Raw genomic sequence first — 1,128 nt, 5'->3', positions numbered from 1 at the left:
CCGAGTCATAGACCCTCAGCAGTGTCTCAACTATATCATATACACTCATCGGGTTGCAATTCCGGAATCAAGCATCACTACTAGAGCATCGGTAATTGTGTTTGGTGATCTGGAGCCGAGTCATAGACCCTCAGCAGTGTCTCAACTATATCATATACACTCATCGGGTTGCACTTCCGGAATCAAGTATCACTTGTAGAGTATCGGTAATTGTGTTTGGTGATCTGGAGCCGAGGCATAGACCCTCAGCAGTGTCTCAACTATATCATATACACTCATCGGGTTGCACTTCCGGAATCAAGTATCACTTGTAGAGTATCGGTAATTGTGTTTGGTGATCTGGAGCCGAGGCATAGACCCTCAGCAGTGTCTCAACTATATCATATACACTAATCGGGTTGCAATTCCGGAATCAAGTATCACTGCTAGAGTATCGGTAATTGTGTTTGATGATCTGGAGCCGAGTGGTAGATCCTCAGCAGTGTCTCAACTATATCATATACACTAATCGGGTTGCAATTCCGGAATCAAGTATCACTTGTAGAGTATCGGTAATTGTATTTGATAGTCTGAAGCCGAGTAATAGACCCTCAGCAGTGTCTTAACTATATCATATACACTAATCGGGTTGCAATTCCGGAATCGAGTATCACTGCTAGAGTATCGGTAATTGTGTTTGATAGTCTAAAGCGGAGTCATAGATCCTCAGCAGTGTCTCAAATGTATCATATACACTAATCGGGTTGCAATTCCGGAATCAAGTATCACTTGTAGAGTATCGGTAATTGTGTTTGGTGATCTGAAGCCGAGTCATAGACCCTCAAGAGTGTCTCAACCATATCATATACACTAATCGGGTTGCAATTCCGGAATCAAGTATCACTTGTAGAGTATCGGTAATTGTGTTTGGTGATCTGGAGCCGAGTCATAGACCCTCAGCAGTGTCTCAACTATATCATATACACTCATCGGGTTGCACTTCCGGAATCAAGTATCACTTGTAGAGTATCGGTAATTGTGTTTGGTGATCTGGAGCCGAGGCATAGACCCTCAGCAGTGTCTCAACTATATCATATACACTCATCGGGTTGCACTTCCGAATCAAGTATCACTTGTAGAGTATCGGTA

At 43.1% G+C, this 1,128-nt stretch overlaps 1 protein-coding gene across 1 annotated transcript in view; it reads left to right on the top strand.

Moving 5' to 3' along the window:
- The window catches only part of Pmar_PMAR017085 (hypothetical protein), a gene marked incomplete at both ends in the record, with an annotated part of 3,249 nt that overhangs the window by 638 nt on the left and 1,483 nt on the right, over positions 1-1,128 (top strand). The window lies entirely within an intron of this gene.

The sequence above is a fragment of the Perkinsus marinus genome, assembly GCF_000006405.1.
Source record: "Perkinsus marinus ATCC 50983 genomic scaffold scf_1104296970664, whole genome shotgun sequence".
Classification (NCBI taxonomy): domain Eukaryota; phylum Perkinsozoa; order Perkinsida; family Perkinsidae; genus Perkinsus; species Perkinsus marinus.
Note: the sequence above shows the minus strand (reverse complement) of the source record. Positions and strands in the feature narration are given on the sequence as shown.